Below are 25,078 nucleotides of genomic sequence, written 5' to 3'. Positions count from 1 at the left end.
TTTCTCTGGGAAGACAGGTGGCCTGCCAGGCAAAGAACAGGAAAGAGAGTCCGTCTCCTACAAGTAACCAAGAATGAAACTCTATACCAGGGAGGCCATTACCTAGTTTGCATGGGCACCCAGAGATCTGGATCTCTGTGTTTACACTGACTATCTGACGAGGAGCCTTGGCTCCACTTGGGAAGGAGAACTGTCCAGAACAGACTAGTGAGCATTATAAATGCAAGCCCAGACAAGGGGAGACAGTTGGCTTAGGCCAAGGATTGCACGTTAAGAATCTTGAGTTGGCCATAATCCATTTGGTCCAAGAATCAGAGATGTGGTTAATAAACAATTTGTAACAAGGAGTAGATAAAACCACTGTGGTTGTAATTGTTTTAGAATGTTCCTTATGCTTTATTCTTCCCATAATTGCCTTTACTTAACGTCTTTCAGCATATGAATAGCTGTTCGTGTGGTTTCTGCAGTATAGACTGTAGACAGAGTAATTTGCAGACAAAGCCAAGATAATCACTGGGGAGACACTGGTCACAGAGGATCTTAGTGTACCTTTGTCAATCCTTCAGATCTAGGACTTTGAAGACAAAAAGAAAAGGGCAAATTTCAGAGGGAAAAAATTAGCAAATAGCAGGAATTAGGCAGAGAGAAGAGTAGGACCTGAAATAATATTTAGTGGGCTCTCTCCTCACTGTATTCTGCTCAAATTTATAATTCCTAGAGTATATTATTATGCATTTTATATGGGCCTTTTTTGATATTGACCTTCTTAGTACATCCAATAATATCAATGAGTTCCCACTGATCAGTGACAGACATTATAGTTGATAATTGCTAGGTGTTTATAAAACCTATAGAAAGAGGAAAAATTCAAAGAGAGGAGGGTGTCTGTGGGGTGGGTGTAGTGAGATGAGAAACGAAGTTGTTGAAAGGTGCTGATACTGAGAAAGGGGCAGAGGCAGTGATTCAGCTCATTCCTTGGCTCTAGTGCTGAGAGACAGTGAAGGACAGGGAAGCATCCTGCAGTCCACTGGGTCACAGAGTCAGAAATGACTTAGTGACTGATCGCAGGCTTGCCTCCAGCCCAGGCAGAAGCATTCTCCTGCCTGGGTTCTCAGCACTGGTTTTAGAGCTCAACTAAGACCCTGGAGTCATAAAGAGTATACATTTTCCTAATCTTATCTCCTATACATATAGATCCCATTGAGCCTTCACATGGGGAAAAGGAGATAACTGAAGGACAGTATGATGGTTAATTTTATGTTTCAATTTGCCTGGGACCCTTAGTACCCAGACATTTGGGCAAACATTATTCTGGGTGTGTCTGTGAGGGTTTGTCTGGATGGGATTAAAATATGAATCAATAGACTGAGTAAAACAGGTTGTCCTCCCTAACGAGAGTGGGCCTCATCCGATCAGCTGAAGACCTAAGTTGAACAAGAAGGTTGAGTAAAAGGGATCCCCTCCAGCCTTTACTGTATGAGCTGGGACATTGGTCTTTTCTTGTGTTCAGATTTGGACTGAAACACTGGCTCTTTCTTGGTGTTGAGACTGAAAGCTTTTGGACTAGAATTTATACCACTGGCTCTCCTGATTCTCCAGCCTTTGGACTTAGTCAAGAACTATATGTCAGCTCTTCTGGTTCTCCAGCTTGCTGACTGCAGTTATCAGACTCTAATTGAGAAACCAATTCCAAATAATAAAGTGTACACACACACACACACACACACACACACACACACACACACACATCTATCCTCTTGGGCTTCTCAGGTGGCTCAGTGATAAAGAATACACTTGTCAAGGCAAGGGATGGAATGTGGGTTCTATCCTTGGGGAAATGGCAACAAATTCCAGTATTCTTGCCTGAAAAATCCCATAGACAGAGGAGCATGGTAGGCTACCGTCCATGGAGCTGCAAAGAGATGGACATGACTGAGTTACTGAGCTCACGTATATACACATCCTACTATTGGTTCTATTTACCTGGGGAATCCTTAAGTGATACAGACAGGATTCCTCACTTTGACTTACTGTCATCTCCCACTTGTTTAATGAAAATATGACTGCCTTTTAGAGCATTTTAAAAATTATATATATATATATATATATATTTAGAGCAGATTTACAGTTATAGAAAAATTAAGTAGAAAATATAGAGAGAATATACCGTTTGCCCCCACATATGCATAGCTTCCCCTACTATCACTGTCCCACATCAGAATTGTGCATTTGTTATGATGAATATATCTGCATGGTCATGTTCCCTATTATGAAAGTCTACACTTAATATTGAAGAGAAACTAAAAAGCCTCTTGATGAAAAGCCTCTTGAAAGAGGAGAGTGAAAAAGTTGGCTTAAAGCTCAACATTCAGAAAACGAAGATCATGGCATCTGGTCCCATCACTTCATGGCAAATAGATGGGGAAACAGTGTCAGACTTTATTTTTGGGGGCTCCAAAATCACTGCAGATGGTGATTGCAGCCATGAAATTAAAAGACGCTTACTCCTTGGAAGAAAAGTTATGACCAATCTAGATAGTATATTGAAAAGCAGAGACATTACTTTGCCAACAAAGGTCCGTCTAGTCAAGGCTATGGTTTTTCCAGTGGTCATGTATGGATGTGAGAGTTGGACCGTGAAGAAAGCTGAGTGCTGAAGAATTGATGCTTTTGAACTGTGGTGTTGGAGAAGACTCTTGAGAGTCCCTTGGACTGCAAGGAGATCCAACCTGTCCATTCTAAGGGAGATTTGTCCTGGGTGTTCTTTGGAAGGAATGATTTGCTGAGGCTGAAACTCCAATACTTTGGCCACGTCATGTGAAGAGTTGACTCATTGGAAAAGACTCTGATGCTGGGAGGGATTGGGGGCAGGAGGAAAAGGGGACAACAGAGGATGAGATGGCTGGATGGCATCACTGACTCGATGGACATGAGTTTGAGTGAACTCCAGGAGATGGTGATGGACAGGGAGACATGGTGTGCTGCGATTCATGGGGTCGCAAAGAGTTGGACACAGCTGAGCGACTGAACTGACTGAACTGACTGACACTTTATATTAGGGTTGACTCTGGTTGTATATTCCATGGGTTTTGACAAATGTATCATGAAATTTATCCACTGTTATACTATCATACAGAATAGTTTCACTGTCTTGAAAATCTTCTGTGCATTCAACTTCTGTCTTCCAAGCTCATTTCTTTTTAGTGTTGAATAAAATTCCATTGTCTGGGTGTATCACAGTTTATACTTAGTTGCTGATAAAGGTCTGTACAGATAATGCTATAGTTTTACCAGTAGGCATGTATGGATGTGAGAGTTGGACCATAAAGAAGGCTGAGCACTGAAGAACTGATACTTTTGAACTGCGGTGTTGGAGAAAACTCTTGAGAGTCCCTTAGACTGCAAGGAGATCTGTCAATCCTAAAGGAAATCAATGCTGAATATTCATTCAAAGGACTGATGCTGAAGCTGAAGCTCCAATATTTTGGCTACCTGATGCGAAGAGCAGACTCATTGTAAAAGACCCTGATGGTGGGAAAGATTGAAGGCAGGAAAAGAAGCAGGCAATAGAGGATGAGATGGTTGGATGGCATCACTGACTGAATGGACATGAGTGAGCAAACTCCAGAAGATAGTGAAGGACAGGGAAGCCTGCAGTCCATGAGGTTGCAAAGAGTCAGACATGACTGAATGACTAAACTTACTGAAGAACATTTTGGTTGTTTCCAAATTTGGCAATTATGAACAAGACATAAGACATTCATATGTGGGTTTTGCTGTGGACATAAACTTTCAACTCCTTTGGGTAAATACTAAGAAGTATGATCACTAGATCATATGGAAAAAGTATGTTAAGTTTTGTAAGAAGCTCTGAAACTCTTCTAAAGTGGCTGTACATTTTGCTTCCCCACAAGCAAGGAATGAATTTTACTGTTGCTCCACATCCTCACCAGCGTTTAGTTTTGTCAGTGTTTGGGAGTTTGGCCATTTCAATAATGTGTAGTGGTATCTCTAAACACTGCTGTTTTAATTTACATTTTCCTGATAACATGTGATGTGGAGCATATTTTCATGTGATTATCTTCCATCTGTACATTTTCTTCAGTAACGTGAAAGTGTTAGTTGCTCAGTTGTGTCTGACTCTTTGTGACCCCAGTGACTGTAGCCCCCCAGGTTCCTCTGACCATAGAATTCTCCAGGCAAGAATATTGGAGTGAGTTGCCATTTCCTTCTCCAGGGGATCTTCATGACTCAGGGACTGAAACCAAATCTCCTGCACTGCAGGCAGATTCTTTACTGTCTGAGCCACCAGGGAAGCCCCTTTTTTTGGGAAGTGAAAGTAAAAGTGCTAGTCACTCAGTTGTGTCGTACTCTTTGCAATCCCATGGACTGTAGCCTGCCAGGCTTCTCCATCCATGTGATTTTCCAGGCAAGAATATTGGAGTGAGTTGCCATTTCCTTCTTCAGAGGATCTTCCCAACCCAAGGATCAAACCCGGATCTCCTCTATTGCGGACACATCTTTCCCTTCTGAGTCACTAGGGAAGACTTTCTTTGGTAAAGTGACTAACAAAAATTTTGACTTGCTTTTCTATTTTGGAGTGGGTGTTGGGAGAGTGTTTGTTTCCTTCTTATTGAGAGTTTTATTTTAATGGATATCAGTCCTTATAAGGCGTATGCTTTTCAAATGTTTTCCTTGTTTTATGGATTATGCATTTATTTTCTAATAGTATCTTTTGAAGTACAGAAATTTTTAATTTTTATAAAGTTTTATTTATTATTTTTTTTCTTATATGGGTCATACTTTTGTTGTCGAATTTAAGGAGTCTTGGCATTTATAAACTTTGCCACAATTTTCTACTGTTTTCTTCTAGAAGGTTTACTGTTTTAGGCTTCATATTCAATCTGGAATCCATTTTGAGTTTAATTTTTGTATATGGTGTGCGATACTGACTAAGATTATTTTTTGCATATGTTTATTTCATATGCAAAAAATTAGTTCAGTACTATTTGTTGAAGAGACTATATTTCTCTACTGAATTGTCTTTGCACCTTTGTTGAAAATTAATTGTGTATATGCAGGTGGATCTATTTTTGAAATGTTTGTTCTTTCTCTACTATATTCTGTTACTTCTCTATCTTTATGCCAAAGCCACATTATCGTGATTAGTATAGCACTGAAATAAGTCTTAAAATCAGGAAGTGTCAGCTCTTTAACTTTTCTCATCTCTTTCAGATTTGTTTTTGTTATTTGGCCTTGGCATTTCCATTTGGATTTTAGAATCAAAATGTTAAGGGCTTCAGAAAGCCTGCTAAAATGTTAATTGAGATCACATTGAATTTATAGATCAAATTTAGGGGGCTCAATATTTTACACTAACTCTTTTGACTCCTGGAGATGGAATATTTTGTATTTACTTAGATTTTTTTTAAAACTTTTATTTAGCAATGTCTTACAGTTTTCTGTATGTAGATCTTGCACAACTTTTGTCAGATCTGTCCCTAGTTAGTTAATATTTTTGAAAGTATTGTAAATTGTACTTTTTGTTTATTTCAAATTCTGATTTTTTATGGTTAGCATAAAGGAATACTATTGACTTTCTATATTTATTGAAAACATTAAACATTTTATTATTAAGTACTAATATTGAATTTTTAAATGTTCTTTCTGCATCTATAGAGATAATATACTTTGGTTGGTTTTAGTTCACTAATCTGGTGGGTTACATTAACTGATTTTTAGATATTAAAACAACCTTTTATTCTTGGGAAAATTTCACTTGGTCGCAATGTATTATTACCCTTTTAATATATTATTGATATAAATTTGCTGCAATCTTGCTTAGAACTTTTTGTGTCTATGTTTATTAGTAATATTAGTCTATAATTATCTTTTATTTAGAGCCTTTGTCTAGTTTTAATACCATGGTAATGTTGCTCATAGAATGTGTTGGGAAGAACTGCATTTGCTATAGTTGTGTGGAAGAATGTATAGAATTGGTACTTATTCATTACAATTTTAGTATATCTCACCAGGGAAATCATCTGAACCTGAGGTTTTATATATGGAAAGGTTTTAAACTATATGTTTCTTTTAAAAAAGATATAGGGCTACTCATTGTATTTTTCCTTATTCGAGCTTTTATAATTTGTGCCTTTTAAGAAATGTGTCCATTTTATTCAGTATAAATTTATTGTCATAGTGTTATTCATAATATTCCCTATACTCCTCTCATAATCAATAGAATTTATAACAATGAACATTTCTCTTAATCCTAATTTTTATGATAATTTTTTTCAGATTAATTTATCTGGAAGATTATGTTTTGTTGATCTTCTAAAAGGCCAACTATGGGTTTTGTTGATTTTCTCTTTTGTGTTTTGTTTTTTCTCTATTTCATTGATTACTTTTTCTGATTTTTTTTTTTCCTCTTCTGGTTACTTTGGCTTTATTTACTCTTTTTTTACTAGTGTCTTTTTTTTTTTCCTAGTGTCTTATATTAAGATGACATTTTGATTAATTTGAGAGCCTTTTTTCTAATGTAGGTGTTTCATGACGTAAAATTTCTTCCATTTACTACTTTGGCATAATCCCACAAATTTTGATATGTTGTATTTTCATTTTATTTACTTCAAAATAGTTTCTAACTTCTCTTTTGGTTTCTTCTTTGACCCATATCTTGTTAGAAGTATGGTATCCTGTTTCTAAATATTTGGGATATTTTCAAGTTATCTTTCTGTCATCAATTTTGGGATTTAATTTTATCATGGTTAGAAAATGTGTTTTGTATGGCTTGAATTCTTTTAAACTTATTAAGCCTTGTTTTATGACCCATATTCTATGTTAGCAAATGTTCCATGCATACTCAAAAAGAAGGCATTATGCTGTTGCTAAGTGAAGTATTATATAAATGGAAATGGAAGAAATTTTACATCATGAAACACCTACATTAGAAAAAAGGCTCTCAAATAGATTAAAATGTCATCTTAATATAAGACACTAGAAAAAAAAGACACTAGTAAAAAAGAGTAAATAAAGCCAAAGTAACCAGAAAAAAAAAAAAAAGATCAGAAAAAGTAATCAATGAAATAGAAAACAAACAGATAAAACACAAAAGAGAAAATCAACAAAACCCAAAGTTGGCCTTTTAAATCAAATTGATAGTTTTATTCAGGTCTTCTATATCTTTTCTATTTTCTGTGCATTTGTTATTAAGATAATATTGAAATCTTCTGTTACACCTGTGGATTTGTCTATATATTATTTCAGATTTCTTAGTTTTTGCTTCATGTATTTTGAAGTTTTATCACTAGCTGCATAGATTTTGAAGTTGTTATGTCTTCTTGATGAATTGATTCTTCATTATTATCAAATGATCATATTTGTCCATGGTCATGCACTTTATTCTGAAATCTCCTTTGTTTGATACTAACATAGATACTCCAGCTTTCCTTTGATTCGTGTAAACATGGTACAAATGTTTCCATCCTTTTACTTCTAACTTGTTTATCATTTTATATTTTATGTGTGTTTCTTATGTTTAGTAGGGTCTTATTTAGTTTCTGCAACTCTCTCCTCTCCAGGACTTCACAAGTGAACTCTGGCTGCCTTGGTCTCTCTAAACTCTTAGCTCTGTTTCATTAATGCAGTCTGTTGGGCTCCACCTACATTATTCTCTATACTACCATCTGGAAGCTCTTTAAGACTGTAAGCAGAGGCAATCAGAGGGCTCATCTCATTTACATCCAGTTTCTAGGGGATCTCTATACTTTGTTGACTAATAATGTCTTGAAAAATATTGTTTCATTGATTTTCTCTAGTTTTCTTGGTTGTTTTGGGTGGGAATATAAATTTGGTCCCTGTTATTCCATTTTGTATGGAAGCAGAAGTTCTCTACAGACTCTTATTTGAATATGATCACTGCTAATTCTGAGTTTTTGACTCTTGGAAAGAGTTCACCAGTTGCCTGATATTGACTTCAAAGAACTAAGTTAGTGGGATCTTCTCACTTCCTAACCTATCCCAGTCCCACTTGAGTTTTGTGTTGAATATATCCTATACTGAAGTAAAATACAGCAAAAGCTTTTCCATTCCAGCCACAAGAGAGGAGACAAAAGACTTCTCAAGGAAGATGAGAATAATGACCCCTTCGAGCCATCCAACAGAGTTTTCTACCCAGGGTAATGTCCTTACTGTGTGTCCTCCATATATCTTTGAAGAATTAGGTTTCTCCCTGAATTGAAGTTGAAAGGGTTAATGTAGGAAGGAAGGAAAATGTGGGAAAGAAAGCTGAGGAGATTCTGACTAGATTCATCTGACTTTATATTCATCTCTGTGGGAAAAAAAGATGTTAGAAAGGCTGGCTTCTCCACATGTGAGACTGTCTCAAAACTTGTGGGATAATGGGCATGAACAGATTATTCAGATATACTTATGTGATAAACACATAAGATGATTTCTTGATATTCTGAACATGTTTTAGAAAGGGATCTGTACAGCCAAATAATGATAAAATAGATGTTCTAAATATGTCATGAGCTTAATATTGAAAAAGCATTTTTCCCCACAGAACACACTTCTTATCTCTATAGTCAATATTTGATGCATGTTCTTTGCTATTTCCTCATAGTCAGTCAGATGGAAAAAGGTGGATCTTCCTCTAAGTGATTTATCATCACAGATTTACTCTGCAACATTAGGAGAAAGATAAATTATGGCATAATATACACTTTAAACAGCCATTCTGTTGGCCTCTCAACGAAGTCAGAATGATCAAAGCTAAGTTTTCAGAAGCACTCTTGTTTCTTCAGAAGTGTGAAGGGTGATTAATACACCCTGCAGAAAACAAAAATACTTCCTCTAGAAAGCTAAAGAGAGGGTAAAATGTAGCTTCTTATTTGCCTTTGCAAAGGAATCCTGATGGAAAAGTCCATTTTGGTTTTATGGAGTGGGGTGTGTGTTTATTGACTGAAATGGAAATTTCATAAATTATAGTAGTCAATATGTAGAGAGTGTAGAATGAAAATGTATAGGCTGTGATTAACAGCAAGTAAGAAAAACCAAATGTTTTGGCAGAAATAAGACTTGCAGGAGGTTTCTACCAAAGCTACAATAGTTTTTCACAAGTAGTTGCCAGGGTCAGTACTAACATACTCTGGCTATGTGTGGTGTGCTGAGCTAGGAGGTATCTAAGGAAATATGAGACATTCCTACTGTCCAGAAACTGCAATCTAGTTTGAGATATTGGTCAGAACCTTAAAAAGATAAGTGGTCTTAAATGTGAGTCTGAGGCATTCTGAGAGTATAATTAAAGAGTTGATTCTAGAAGAAAAAATAATGTTTGTATTTGTGTGTGTGTGTGTGTGTGTGTGTGTGTGTGTGTGTGAGTCGTGTTTGACTCTTTGTGACGCCATGGACTGTAGCCCACCAGGCTCCTCCGTCAGTGGGATTTCTCATGCCAGAATACTGGAGTGGGTAGCCTTTCCCTTTTTGATCCAGAGATTGAACCCAGGTCTCCTGCATTGCAGGTGGATTCTTTACCAAGTGAGCCACCAGGGAAGCCGGTTTGTATTCTTACTATGGCTCAAAGTGTTGAGGATGAACTGGATCTACCAACAATTATTTACTGAGATACAACCACATGTTAAACAATGTTCTAGTATCTGGCAACACAGGCATTAAAATGAAGTTTAATTCTAGTGGAATTAACTGAATAGCTAGAACCTTAAATTCTAAAGGCATAATCAAGCAGGATAAGTTTTGAAAACAGAGTTGGACAAAATATGCCTCTTCAAGAAAATACTCTCACCCAGATTAAAGGCTAATTCAGCACCTTAAACATTATTGTTGCTCATAGAAAATACTCTGTGCTCATCCTGACCTTCCTCCTGAAAAGTATCCATTCCTTCCACTTGCAAGTGAGAAAAGAGAGGTTCAGTCAAATTATATTGTATAGCTAAGATGGGAAACCTTGGACTCAGATCCAAATCTATTTGACACCAATATCTCTGTTCTTTTCAGGACACTATGCTGCCTCTGGAATTGGAAGCCTTGCTTTGTTGGGTAATTTTCCCTGGGTATTTCAGCCAGTTTGTTGCAGGAAAAAAAAGCAAGGTGTGAAAGGATGGTTATGTCGCAGGCCTCAGGCAAGTCCTTTTGTTGACTGAGGAGTGTGGATCTTGACTTCTCACAGGAAAAAATTCAAGAGCAAGTCATAGTAAAGTGAAAGATTTATTCAGGGAGAAACACACTCTATAAACAGAGTATGGGCCATCTCAGAAGCCAAGAGAAGAGCGAGGGAACAGGTTGTTAGTTTTCAGGGGCTAGGCAATTTCATTGACTAATGAGTAGGAGGATTATTCCAACTATTTGGGGGAAGGGTCAGAGATTTCCAGGAATTGAGCCACTGCCCACTTTTTGGCCTTTTATGGTCAACGTCAGAACTGTCATGGTACCCACGGGTGAGTCATTTATTATGCTGATATATTACAAGGAATGTATACTGAGGCTCAAAGTCTAGTGGAAGTCAACTGTCTACCATCTTGAACCAAGCTGGTTTTAACCAGTTAATGTTGTGTCTTCAATAGCTATGACTATAAAGGTTGTGTCCTACCTACTTCCTAGTTCAAGTTCACCTTCAGTTCAGTTTCCCATGCCCGTGAGAGTCCTCTTTCTTACTCAGGCTCCTTCAGAAAGGCATTACAGGTCTTCAGTTGTGGTCTCCTTGTACTTTGGGCCAAGGAGTCTGAAACAAGAGACAAAGGGAACACAGGAGAAAGAAGACTGAAGCATGTCCTCAACTTATCTACAAAGCAAGGGTATCCTTTCCTCTTCCATGACATGACTGGTTACTACGGAGAGCACTGAGAGAAGTTGGCCTTGGCTCTCTTGATCTGGAAGGCCCTCCGTGGTCAGCTTGAATGATGCATCAGGAAATGAAGGTCCCTCCTGCCAGTGGCTTGTAGAGTAGTGGGGATGACGGGAACGTTGCTGATCACTTCCGGAATGGGAGAAGTTACTGTGCTCACGTTAGAAACTCAAATGAAGGACACAAGCCAGGGCATATTTTAAGTCTGCTATCTATCTAGAGTGCTGTATGATAGAGATTTGATTTCACTGGCCTCATGCCTGCTTAGGACATACTTAAATAAACATAAGACTTTGGTGAGGGTTGATGTTTTCTCAAAAGCTGGTGACAGCTCTTCAGTGGCAGATTGATAGGCTCTGTAAGGAAGAGAAGGGAGTCCATAGTGAGATGCTGGGGTGCGGATTCTTTCGATGCCAAACAGTCCATGTCTCTCTATTCTAACTCCATTCCACGGGGTCCAGGTCGGCTTTCAAGAAGCCATGCTTCAAAGGACCCAGGAGGCTCCTCAAGCTGAAAGCCGTCCCATGACCAGTAGGAGTCACTTTAAGAGACTGTAAATGTGTGACCTTGAGAAAAAGGTGCACTTCCTGAAGAGTAAAGAGCTCCAGTGGTAGCTGGCAGGATATTGAAGCCAGGAGAGTCTGACAGTGGCATCAAGCTGCGCTGTAAATCCCAGACATTCACAAGCCCCAGGCTGCAGAATCTCTCCCAAGTTTTGCTTTTGTTTCCAATCAATGGTGTTAACAGCTCTGCCAATGTTCAGCAATTGTGTGAGGAGGACAATACTCAGACAGAAAAATCAGTACAGTATTGTTTTATTTTTATGCCATATCCAGACAGAAAGATCTCATCTATTCATTGTAATACATTTGTCATTTTAGTCGGAATAAATGCAAAGCTACGAGAAAATGCTGATACCAGTTGTCAGAGAAAACTATTTACAATGGTCCCTCCCTTTCTTTCTTTAGGCATTTTCATTATAATCTTTTCAGCTTCACAGAGAGATGAACAGAACTCGTGCATGGAGTATAAAGCAGATGGCTGAACTGCATTGATTGTGACCTTCACTTTTAAGGTTAATGAGGGGGGAGGGGGGCGGCAAACTGTTGACTTCAGTAGTTTTGGTTACTGTTTTCTGAAAGAGGGAGTAGCCATTTCTTTCCTTTTATTATCTCTCACTGTCCAGGTTCCTATATGAAGAGCTTAAGTCAATTGTTCATTCACTCATTAGTTTGTTCAGGACTTATGCATGCCAACTATGGCAAGACACTGGGGGCCCTGGAGATAAGGTGGTGAGCATGACCTCTGAGGTCTTAGGGGCTGGAGAGCCTAGTGAGGAAGATGGCTTTTGTAAGGAAACAGGAAATCCTATTATCAAAATCAAGGTCTTTCAAGACAAGAGAACAGACATAGATTAGGCTGTAGTTCTCTATCAGAGAGTTTCATACATCTCTCCACCATGTGTCTAGTGAGCTTAAAATAAACCTCTGGCTTTTGACCTTCCATTTCCAGCCAAAATACACTTATTTTTGTAAGTTTCAGTGTGAGTCACTTTAAGTGAAATATATGAAGGGAAGGAGTCACATATTGTTTACTTCTTTTTTACTTAATTTTGCCAGACATTTTTTTTAAGATAAAGGAAACTGATGTATTTAGCTAATAAATATTAAAAGACATCCTTAAAATTGTCCTTGAAACATCAGACAATTTTTTCTTGAGGGTTTAATACAGATTTTATTTATGTATGTCTTTTTTTTCTGATATCTTTATCACTGTACTGAGGACTAACCTCAGTCCTTTGTGTGGTTTTTGATCCAAATCCCTAATAAACCAGAATTTTCCAAACTTCAGTCATTTGCGCAAAACTGTAATTGTTTTCCCTGCCTACTCATACTATGACTTTTCTTCTTTGTTTATTTTATCCTGGTACCATATCTGCTATTACTTACATGATATTCTACTGAAATTGACTTACTTTTTTTTTCCACTTATGCTAATTTATTTCCAAAAAAAAAAAGAAATTCCATGTGACCATCATAAATGAAGTGCCAGTTTTGTTTCCACATAATAGTAGGTGATTAGAAAAACAAATAAAATGTAAACTGATATTCCTACATTCTCTCCAGGTACTGGGAGACAGTTCTCTTTGTTAAAAAGGAAGATGAGTGCATGATGGGTAGTGTTAAAGAAATACTCAAGCCAGCTGAGACTTACCCTGGAAATAAAAATAATGTTTTCTTTAGTATGTGATTCCAGGTGTATAATGTCATGCCTGGCGTTCTCTCTTAAGGTCATTTTCTGAACTGTTGGTGGCATTTCAAAGGATCACAATATGCCACACTCTGTGCTCTGGTGGGAAATTCTTTGGCAGGTTTGGGAAGAGGATGTCTTCCCCATCGCCAAGGGGCTTCTGTAGTAAATAGGCGCAGTGCTGATTTCAAACAATTCTTTCTTTCCCCTAAGATCTATAATAATTGACTTCACTCAACTATTCAGAGATATGTGATAATTTAAGGAAATCCATGTATCTTTTCAATAGACTTTAACACCTGCAGCCGGTGACATCTGTCACCACCTTTCTATGCATGCTTCCTGTCTTCATTATTCTTCTCTTTAATTAACAGTTTAATCCTTAAAAATAAACTTTATAGTATGTGGTTATGAGTGATTGTTTCCAGTCAGCATAACAGAAGGCAATAACACTAGATCACGGCTGAACTCCATCCAATAATAGAGTATCTGACGATAATGACAACAGGAAGTCATTTATCAGGCCTAGGTTTCTCCCATTTCATCTAGAAATATAAATATCTTATTTTTCATAGGGAGAAAGATGAGCTGAGAAGATGATGATGGATCAAGCGGATGACACTGTAGACCGGCCAAAGCTTTTAAATATGACATTTTTCAAATCACAGGAGAAAAGAAGAGCTCAGGGAGGAAAAGGAGAGAATATCCAACTACATTAAAAAACACACACACACACACAGGCCAGGCTGCAATAATTGTGCATCACATTCTTTCCTGAGTCTAAGAACAAATGCAAAGTTTCTTCAGGTCTCTCCAACCTATGATATTGTCACATTTCAGAGAAACCCACTTCAAATCAGAAATGATCGTTGACAGTGAAGGGAAATAGTCAATTCCTACTATTTCATCATGTGGTATCTTTAAAGAAGAGCTTTGTATTTCAGGAAAATAGTAAGTACAGAGAAAGAGATTGCTAAGAATGACCCAGGTCAAGAAAGAGAAAGCCTATCCAGGTATATGTTAGTAAAATATGGGGACAGGTCCTGAAGAGAAAATTCCATGCTGTAATAGATAACGGAGTGCAGGTGATACTCTGTAAGTGTACACCATGACACTGAGATGGGGGATAGGATCGTAACTTGAAAAAATATAATCACTTACGGAGAAGGCATTGGCAACCCACTCCAGTACTCTTGCCTGGAAAATCCCGTGGATGGAGGAGCCTGGTAGGCTGTGGTCCATGGGGTCACTAAGAGTCAGACACGACTGAGCAACTGCACTTTCACTTTTCACTTTCATGCATTGGAGAAGGAAATGGCAACCCACTCCAGTGTTCTTGCCTGGAAAATCCCAGTGATGGGGGAGCCTGGTGGGCTTCCGTCTATGGGGTTGCACAGAGTTGGATACGACTAAAGCGATTTCGCATGATAATCACTTAATAAAAAGAGTTTTCCCAAAGAAAGAATGTTTTGAGAAGTGTGAATGGGGAAGAAAGAAGTTTGGAGCTGGGCTAATGTTTACAGTCATCTTTTTGTTCCCCATTTAAAGAATAAATATCCCTCCAAATAAAGCAATATCTTTCTCAATATCTCAGCAATCTTTTTCTTTTTCTGGGATTTTTGTATTTAAAAAGTAAAAACAAACATGCAAGCAAAAGATAAAAAATTACTATGAGAGCCCCTGAGAAGAGTCAAAAAAGAACATTTTAGGAACTGATTTCATCATTCTGCCATATTGTATCTGCTCCTAGTTTGCAAAGAGCAGAACCACTGTAGAAGCTGATTCTTAACAATTTTCTTTTTTTTTTTAATTTTTTTTCTTTTTATTTTAATTGGAGGCTAATTATTTTACAATATTTTGGTGGTTTTGCCATACATTCACATGAATCAGCCATGGGTGTACATGTGTTCCCCATCCTGCCCTTCCCTCCCACCTCCCTCCCCATTTCATCTCTCAGGGTCATCCCAGTGCACCAGCCCTGAGCACCCTGCCTCATGCATCGAACTTGGACTGGCGATCTATTTCACATATGTTAATATACATGTTTCAGCAGTTTTCTGTGGCCTGCAGACTCACCAAGTGATCGAGAATAAAGGAGGATGGATAACCAGTTAGAGGAAATCTTCAGTGGTAGGAGGGGATGAGGGGTAGTCGCTAAATTGTCTACTGATTTTTAAAAAGACGCAATACAAAGCTTTTGGTCAGAAAAACAGCCTCAAGCAAGCAATGCACTTTACATAAAGGAAACCTTCTCAGGAAAGATGGCTATGAATTTAATTATAAGCTCTTCTCTTTGCATAAATTTGGTTCAGTCTAAACAAGACTTGAAAGATGGAACAATGTCCATGGAGTACAATTCACCAATTGTTACTTTTAATTATGTTCACATGCATAATTCATAAATACACTGCATGGACAAGAGGAGAGAAAAGATAAGAAGGAACAAAAGAGATGAATTTTCCATCAAACAATTACTATATAAATAGACAACATATTTAATACATTAGTTAGCAAAGTGATTCTTTGTTCTTGCCAGTTTGGGGCTTAAAAATGTTAAAAGAATCCCCTAACATAACATTGTTACATTTTGCTAATATCTCTTAAATGAAAGAAATGAGGATTATCATCCTTCATGAAAATAAAATAAGAAAATCAGCCCCCAAATGTGGAGATATACGTATGACATAAAATAATATTATACCATGTAATATTGTAATAAACTCTAATAGGAAGCTAAAAACATAATAGATTCTTAACACAGAAACCTTTAAGAATGGCATTATTTCCTTGTTAGGAGAAAATGAGTCTTTTTTTTGGTGCCAGTTGTGTCATTTCACTTTGCTGCAAAATGTTTGCTTTGTTTCTTCTTCTTAGCAGTACATGCATCTTCCTAGGAAAGAAAGAAGTGGTACAAACAGGTGCGGATGTGGCCAGAGAGTTCAAACTATTTCTTTAATGATATCATCTTTATGAAAGTGTTTGATGTCATAGTTCAGTCATAATCTATTCCTGAGATGGCAAATATCAAATAAAATATTGCTTAGCACAAACATATGTTAAACAAAGAGTTAAAGTTTTGTGCTTCAGTATAAATTTGCATTCTTCCTGCAAATTCTGTTTTATGTAGAAATATCTTTTGGTTTATGGTGCATTGGAGGGCCCAGTAAGTAGCATCAGTCTTCTATATTTCAGAACCATCAAGACTAGACTTGGAAATAGGCACATAGAGACCAAAATGTCAGTTTCCCTTCCAGCAGAGCTATTGGACTCTTTCTTGGGGTAGATGTGGCAACGGTGTTCTTCACACTAAACTTCAAAATTAGACATGTTTCCTCACTCATCACAAGTAACACTCTTGTTGTGGGCTCTTTCCCTGTTGATTAGCTGGAATCACTCTGTTAAACTGAGAGGCTAGAGAAAAATGTGTACAGCTTGTAGGCACTAGGTTATGAAAAGGAAGAGGAAGGCATGCTCAGATCCAATTCAATACATCATTTCTCTTACCTGGGAGCAGGGGTGGGTGATGAGGGGTGAGAGAGAGTGATAACCTGATATAATGTCTGCCATGCAGAGGTGATAGTCAAGCATCTGTAGGCTGAGAGAAGGCTGATATCCTTACCTTACAAGTTGTTAAAACGTCTAAGCATCCATACCTAACTTTCTGACCAAACCCACTCTCATGTAGAAGGAACAATGTTAAGCACAGAATAATTGTTTAAATAAGGAAAGGAATATTTCTCCAATTATCTTACAAAAATCTGAATCTATTTAAAATACAAATCAGTCTATATGCTATATCCATGAGAGGAAACTTTTTATATAGAAATTCTTTTACTTTCTATGATTAGTTTTTTCTACTGTAAAATGATGATAATAACAGTACATATCTCATAAGATTGTGTCATGCCAAATAAGTACAATAACACATGGTGCTTTTTAAAGAGTATATTGCTTATGGAAAGTGCTTAAGAAATATTAATGGATAACATTAATGTTGTCACCATCATCACTATCATCACCACCACCACCACCATCCTCATCATTATCATCATCGTCACTACCACCATGACCCTCATCATTATTATCATTATCACTTTCACCATTTGAAGCATAGGTGAAAACCTGTGGATGAATTGCAAGGACTTAATGGAAAGTGCATAGTCCATCAGAAGAATGACTTCCATTCATTATGTGATCAACAAGCAGTTATTCAGGACCCATGGCATGCCTACAATTTTTGTGAATATGGAGGTATGATATTTCTCTGTTTAAAGTTTACAGTCTACATAATTGCACAATCTGCCAGTTCTCAGCAGAGTTCAGAAATCAGAGCTATATGTGAGCCCAAGGATTGAGGACATTCTAAAGGAAGCAGATGACACCACCCTTATGGCAGAAAGTGAAGAACTAAAGAGCCTCTTGATAAAAGTGAATGAGGAGAGTGAAAAAGTTGGCTTAAAGCTCAACATTCAGAAAACGAAGATCATGGCATCTGGTCTCATCAGTTCATGGCAAATAGATGGGGAAACAGTGGAAACAGTGGCTGACTTTATTTCTTTAGGGGGGAGGGGCCTCCAGAATCACTGCAGATGGTGGCTGCAGCCATGAAATTAAAAGACACTTGTTCCTTGGAAGAAAAGTTATGACCAACCTAGACAGCATATTAAAAAGCAGAGACATTACTTTGCCAACAAACGTCCATCTAATCAAAGCTGTGGTTTTTCCAGTGGTCATGTATGGATGTGAGAGTTGGACTATAAAGAAAGCTGAGCACTGAAGAACTGATGCTTTTGAACTGTGGTGTTGGAGAAGACTCTTGAGAGTCCCTTGGACTGCACAGAGATCCAACCAGTCCATCCTAGAGGAAATCAGTCCTGAATATTCATTGGAAAGACAGATGCTGAAACTCCAATACTTTGGCCACCTGATGTGAAGAACTGACTCAATAGAAAAGACCTTGATGCTGGGAAAGATTGAAGGCAGGAGAAGGGGACGACAGAGGATGAGATGGTTGGATGGCATCACCAACTCAATGGACATGAGTTTGAGTAAACTTTGGGAGTTTTTGATGGACAGGGAGGCCTCATGTGTTGCAGTCCTTGGGGTTGCAAAGAGTCGGACACGACTGAATGACCAAACTGAACGGAACTGGAAGGAAGCACACTTTCCATCCAACCTTGAAAGTTGGTTGGATGTGTTCCTGAAGGATCAGCATGAGTAAAGGCAAATGCTTAGGAAGAAACATGGGGGGTTAGAGGCTAACAGGGGGACTGAATTGATCAGATATTGTTGGTCTTAAGTCCTGGACAGAATTCTGAAACCAAAGTTTGTTCTGGAGGATTCAAGATGGAAAATACCACATCTTTCTACTCCTGTTGCCCTCACACGAGGCCCCTTCCACACAGCTTGATAGTGTCCATCCTGCCCAGAGCATTGTTCTGTAGCCCCATCCAGCATGCTCTTCCCCAGCCCACTCCCTTCCTTCTTGCCCTATGAAATTTTACCTCTCTTCCAAGGCCTACATTTTGTCATCGTTTACTTGCCTCCTCTTTTTAAAAAGACTTATTTATTCAGTAAAGCTTTTTTACCTTACTTGTTACATTATTATTATTACTTTTTTCTCTTCCGAACTCCTAAACTAATCTGTGTATTCATTATTTGACAATATATCTGTAAAGCAGTCCAGTAAACTAGTAGGAACATACATACGAGTTCTGGGTCAGACTATCTGGCCATCTGTGTAGCCACAGGCAAGATGCTTCATCTCTCTTGGCCTTAGTTTCCTCAACTAAAAATGAAAGGATTGGTTTGAGTGATCTTTAATCGCTTACCCAACTTTGTTGATTTTCATCCTAGAATTTTTCTATTGCTTTTTCCATGTCACTTTTGTTCAGTTTTATGATAAATCTGTATTATTTTGGCCATAGGGCTTAAAATCCATCTAGAATAGGGAATTTGATACCTATCCATCACTAATCCCACCTAATCCCTGTATTGTGATTGTAATCATGAACTAAACACCTGGTGAAATTTACTGCTACCTGCTTACCTATCTGCTAAGTGTGGACTTAATCTCCCTGCTCCTTCCATTGCTCCCCAAGATGTCCTCCATCTCCAGTTTCTGTGTTAGCCAAGCCAAACAAATATTTTATATTTCATATTGATTTTAAGGCATGTTGATACTTGTGAATCATAAACAATGAAATTTAATTAGCTATAACAAAAGCAAGCCTCTAGATGAGGGGCTGCCAAGGTGAGTCTATCATTTGTCCTCATTCAGCAAGTATGCCACAGCTCTGTGAAGCAGTGCAAGAGAAGGAAAACTCCTCCAATCTGAATAAGACCTCAAAAGGCCACCTTCTATCATAGCTGATGTGTTTGTCTCCACAGTGTTTCTGTATTGGGAGCTGCCTTACCCTTTGGGCACCAAACACTGTCAGAGTTTAAGAGAGTTTTGTTTTTAATGCCATATCCTTTTTATGCCAATTAGAGATAATCTCCCTGGGCTCTTAAGTAATTTGTCTGTGTAATCTCAGGCACACTGAAAAGAATCACAAATCCTTTGTGGATTGGAAGACATAGTGGAAACTCCTCAGTCTCGGTTAGAAATTAGTCAAAACTTTTAAGACATCATAATGTCTTTTCCCCCTTCCCTTCTTTTATCAAATAAAGAAAGCTTTCTCTTCTGATTAATGCACAAATTAATTTGAAAGAGGTTCATGGGGACTTTTCTTCAGGCTTGTAACACACACATACACACACACACACTACCCACAATTGAACAGTCTTAATGAGTCTAAGAATTAGAAACTTTTCCCAAGGAGTCAAAATGCGTTGGTTGAATTCTGAGAGGTTTTCACTTTCTCATGGCTCTTTATTATCCTAGATATTTAGAAGGATTACTGGCCAAGAGTTTATTAGGAACTCTCTTAACTGCACTGGGATGCAAACTTCTGTAGAAGGAGCAGAATAGAGAGACTTTATTAATTCCTGATTGATTATAATAATTACATCTTTTCACCTCACCTTTGTTTATTACTTTAAAACACCTGAAAATGATCCTATTGCTATTTAAGTACTAACTTTCACATAGAGGGATATCATTCTTTGTTGACAAATTACTGGTTTTAACTATATAAGAAAGGCCTGTTTGGTTAGTCCTATGCAAAAGAGAAAGTGGGTGAGCTATGATCTAAGCGACATTTAGCATATGCCCCATGGCTACCATGGCCATGTCAAAGAGCATTACCCCGCCTGTTTCCCAGTAATCACCAGTCCAGAACACATATTTTTGGCAGATTTGTTTGAGTTGAACTTCTTCATTCAAAATGTGAATTTATCTTGCCTTTGAGTCCTGAATTGAAGCATGTCACCCCCTAAAATCCCAATTCTGTCAACTATCTTTGACAAAATGCATGAATTAATGTCCTAGTTTGAGCGATTGAGCATTCCTTTGCCTTTTATGGGGATATCTTCCCCTTCATCACTCTTTTCTATAAATATAAAATTAATACATTCATGCATACAATATGGATAATTTTTCTCATTTATTCAGATTCTACTTTGCAGTTCATAATTATTCCTTTAACAGATATTGAGAACTTATTATCTGACCCACACTCACTCACAGTGGAAATGAACATCAGAAGACATGCCAAAACAGAGGGTCAAAATATTATTCAACTTTTCTTTTCTCCATCTATACACACACAGACCAAGGAGGCTCTGCAGCCATTGCTGACATTATATTTTCTTTGTTTCTGTCTTCTCTTGCCTTTTTTTTTTTTTTTGCTCTCCATGAAAGATTCTTGTTCTCATCTTACAAAAATGTGGGTTTGACTGAAAGCTATTAGGACTACAGAGTTTAGTAAGAAATTAATAGTATGTAAAACACAAAAGCTTCTCAATGCACCAGACATAACCAGTTTAGAAGATGGAAAGATCAGATTCCAATCAAAAGAAAAAAAATTTTATTGCTTAGAATTTTTTTAAAACCTTGACACATATTTTTAAGTGAAAAGACTGAATATTTTATGTGTATAGAATTCTTCCAGATATAATTGTAGAATTGTTATAACTCTAATTCATTGCATGGGACTATATTGGATTGGTGTTGGCACTTGACAAAGTGATTTATCCATCTATCTCTTTTAGGAAAGAAGAGAGGAAGGAAACACACCAACATCTTGAAAATGATGCTATTTAAATATTTGTAAGTTTCAAAGTAAACACATTTGCCTTGTTGTTGTTTTCTGGTTGCCAAAGCAGAAACTTAAGGAATTGAACTAATTATCTACCTACTCTCCTGATTTTACATTTCTGCAACAGTGACGTGACGTAATGGAAGGCTTGATATACCTTGCTTGACATTACAGAAAGGATCTTGGACACGTGGTCTTCTGAAGAATGTGCAGAGTGATTTGAGGCAGTGAACACAGAAAGCAAACAATTTCAGATCAATGCATAAGGGAATGCAAATTAACAGAAGACAAAAGAAGTCACTAAGGTCAGAGGAAAGACATAAATTACAGAAAAGTTGTTTAGGAGATATTCAGTGACATTAACAGTGACATGCAATCTGTTGCTTTCCCAAAAAGTAATTTGCATGGGTTATTATCTCTTGAACAACCCTTGTAAAATGGGAACTAAATAGTGAAGAGGCAACAGATCCCCTTCCATGTGTGTTGCTCTTTTTGTGGTAGGAGGACAAGTGTGTGGAGGGTGGGATGAGCTATGTAGGGACCATGGTGTGCAGGCATGATGAAAAGGGGAGAATTTGTCTACTTTTATCTAGAGGTCTTTTTTACCACAGGAAGGTTTTCAGGCAGATTTTTTTGGATTGCCAGAACTGCAACTGTTTGTTCCATGTACAGACAGTGCTTTGATTATTTTCTATCTCAAATGTCATTTGAAAAAAAAAAAAAAAGAACTTATCTAAAGAATAAAAAATTCAGCAGCAATTAATTAAAGGGAGAAAAATGGTCTGTTCTGTGATGTTCCACTCGAGAGAGCATATCACTAATATTATTTTGAAAGACAAAAAGTGAATCAATTTTTCTTTCCAAGCAAACTAAACAAAAACAATTTCACTCATGAGCTGAGATGCTAACTGATAGCTCCCCATGTAAAGGTAGGTTATACCAGCAGTGATGTCATTTCTGAGAAGTGATGCTCAAAATAGAAACACTCCCAGAACTTCAAATGTCTCCAGCCCAAGCCATCTCCTCAAATATGTCATGTATGAATTTTCAGGTCATCTGAAAGAATCAGAAATTTCTTTCATTTCTTTTTCTTCGGGTTCTCGGGAGACCATTCAGTTTTATGTAATGCAAGAACACTGCAGTTTGGGGTGGGAAGTCTTCACTGCTCAAACAGGCTGCCTCTTTGGGATTTGTAGCACTGTTTTAGATTTCAGCTTCCTGCTTCACATTTCTGCTTTGGTTTCCTGATGTTTCACCATCACACCAAACGGCTTTCCAGAGCAGAGTTCTGTTTAAGTACTTTCTTTTATTGAATGTGGTGTATTTAGTACAGCTGGATTACATTACATAAAACTATGTTGGCAAATTAATTACTAAGCATCATCTTGTCATGGCAAACTTATATGTGCACACATACAAATGCAATAAATCATTGATGTCGAGTAAATGAGTTGCTGTAAAACATGGATTTCTACAGTCATAGAAACTGTAATTAATTTGTCATCACAGAACTCTTAGGTCTGCCCAATAGTACACAAGTGTCTGGACAGTCAAAGAAGCAGACAATCCAACAGTTATGTTGATATACACAAAACAAAAACATCAGGTTGAATTATTCTCCACCCATCATCTCAAAACTGTCAGGTCTCTTTTTATCACAGAAATAACAGAGAGATGATATTGGACAGTGTTTAGAGTTAAGCTTTCCTGAGTGGCAGGTATCCATTTTTAAGATAATAACTTGCGAAAGTATAATCACATCTCAAATGGGGTCATGGTTTTTATGCTTATTTTAGAATACTTTGTTTTCATGATTTCCAGAAACTAAAGATCACCAAACAAACTTGCAAATTGTATGCTAAGAATAATTACTTGTTAATACGTATAAAATGGCAACTCAAACTGTACATATTTCTAAGTAACACAGATTGCTGTGCTGTGCTTAGTTGCTTGAGTCATGGCCAACTCTTTGTGATCCTATGGATTGTAGACTACCAGGCTCCTTTGCCCATGGAATCCTCCTCCAGGGGATCTTCCCAACCCAGGGATGGAACACAGGTATCCCGCATTGCAGGCAGATTCTTTATCATCTGAGCCACCAGGGAAGCCCAAGAATAATGGAGCAGGTACCCTATCAATTCTCCAGGGGATATTCCCAACCCAGAAATTGAACTGGAGTTTCCTGCTTTGCAGGCGATTTCTTTACCAGATGAGCTACCAGGGAAGTCTAGTAACACAGATTAACTGAAGTCATTTAGCAAAATTAAAAACTCAGTATCAGTTTCTATGTATGTTTATCCTATTCAGTACTTCTAACAGCACCCAGTTGTTGATAGGATTTTTCAGATGAGGACAATGAGGTATAGTAAGATTAAGTAAATTACCTGGGCCATGTAGTGAGTGAGTGATGGGACTGGAATTCACTCTTAGATGGTCTGCCTGCAAAATCTGCCCTTAGCCACTGTACTGGGCTTCCCCATGAATTTGGTCCTCCCTCATCCTAACTCCCTTTACCCTGCCTTCCTTGTTTACCTGAGTTCCCACCAGATTATAAACTCTGGATGCACGACTCTATACTGCACAGGGCTGTGAATCCAGCCCTGGAACTGGGCCAGGCAGACAACAGGTTCTTAAATAAGTGTCAGATGAATAAATGAATGAGTACTTACAGCATTGTGAATTAAAAAATCTTTTTTATTAAAATATAGTTGACAGAATATTGTGTTAGTTTCAGGTGTACAGCAAAGTGACTCAGTCATATATATATATATATATATATACTATATATATATATTTGATATAACACATGTTATATCTTCCAAATATTCTCAGTAAAGTTTGAAGAGATGAAGAGACTGGAGGGCCTCTTTTAATAGGTCAAAGCAGAGATAGGTAAATGCTAACCTCATCTTTACATGCAGGCTAGTGTTGCCTGAGGATATGAAGACTATAGTTGATTATGTTCAGAGACAGATGGCCTAGGGGTAACAAAACCAGCCTATCAATTAACATGGTTGTGTAGGGTCAATGTGCAGAAGCAGAAGGGCCACAAAATAAAAGAGAATATTGTTCTCCATTATGAAACCCAATGAACCTTGGGTCTTGCAAACTTGCGCTTGTTACATGCATATGTGTGGTGTGTTGGAAACATGGTGGGGGCCAAAGAAGATGTTGGTAGACAAGGGAATTGCTGTAAATCATTGCTGCTCTTCATAAAGAGATTGTGCCTGATTTGGGAATGTCTGTTGATTTTGGTCCCTTGAGGCCCCAGGAGCCTTTGTCATGGGTCCTAGATTATGTGACTTATGGGCTACCCAAACAAGTAGCCTGCAATAAAAGAGAATTTAATTGACACAACTACAGTTCTGGGAAATACATCAAATTTATCTTTTAATAAGAGTTTAGAAATCGCTTTCCCCTCATTAAAATGAGTGGGGAGAGAATGCATAGGAAATTAAACCAAAGTGTTGAGGTGTGGGGAGTGGGGTGTGACTTCTAGAGGCCTTCAGTTTTGCCCTTTCTTGGGGCTTCTACCTTGGAGCTCTTTGGAAAACACACACACACACACACACACACACACACACACACACAACCTTGCTCGGTAGATGAAGTCTCTTTGGATCCCCTTCACCTTAGCAAAGTTTTCCTCAAATTTGGGACTGTTCAGAGTCAAGAGCTTTTATTTAGCTGGGTAATTGTGTTTGTAGAAGTTAGGAATGTTTTTGTTCCAAGCACAGGAGGAAAGAGTCAGGAAAGAAGA

Source organism: Capra hircus, chromosome 2 (genome assembly GCF_001704415.2).
Source record: "Capra hircus breed San Clemente chromosome 2, ASM170441v1, whole genome shotgun sequence".
Classification (NCBI taxonomy): domain Eukaryota; kingdom Metazoa; phylum Chordata; class Mammalia; order Artiodactyla; family Bovidae; genus Capra; species Capra hircus.
The sequence above is the reverse complement of the archived record's forward strand: the minus strand, read 5'-3'. Positions refer to the sequence as shown.